Below are 417 nucleotides of genomic sequence, written 5' to 3' on the forward strand. Positions count from 1 at the left end.
TAGCGTAACAGCTAAGTAACTTTTTAACAAACTTTAAATGCGTACACATTCCCCTGTCAGTTAAATTCAAGTGTGATGTTGGTGTATGTGATTAATGAGTAAATTGATACCTCATATATTATATTGTTCATTTAATTGCAGTAAATCAGTGGGTACACTGTGCAAAAATCCAGAAATAAGCATGACAAAGTTGTTTGTTCCTTTAGAAATCAGCTACAAGTGCAAAGACAACATAAGTTCACTTCACACTTCACTAAATGATCGTCCAAAAAAATGTTGGTTTGACATTGATACTCCAGGTCCCACTTAGTCTTAATGTGTCAGACAACAAACAGCCTGCTGGCATTTAAACCCACTGCAACCAGTCTGTCTGCCCGACCATCTCCAAGGCAACCAAGTGTAAACGTACAGCAGGAG

Source organism: Plectropomus leopardus, chromosome 10, assembly GCF_026936395.1.
Source record: "Plectropomus leopardus strain MGB_pleo_1.0 chromosome 10, ASM2693639v1, whole genome shotgun sequence".
NCBI classification, from domain to species: Eukaryota; Metazoa; Chordata; class Actinopteri; order Perciformes; family Serranidae; genus Plectropomus; species Plectropomus leopardus.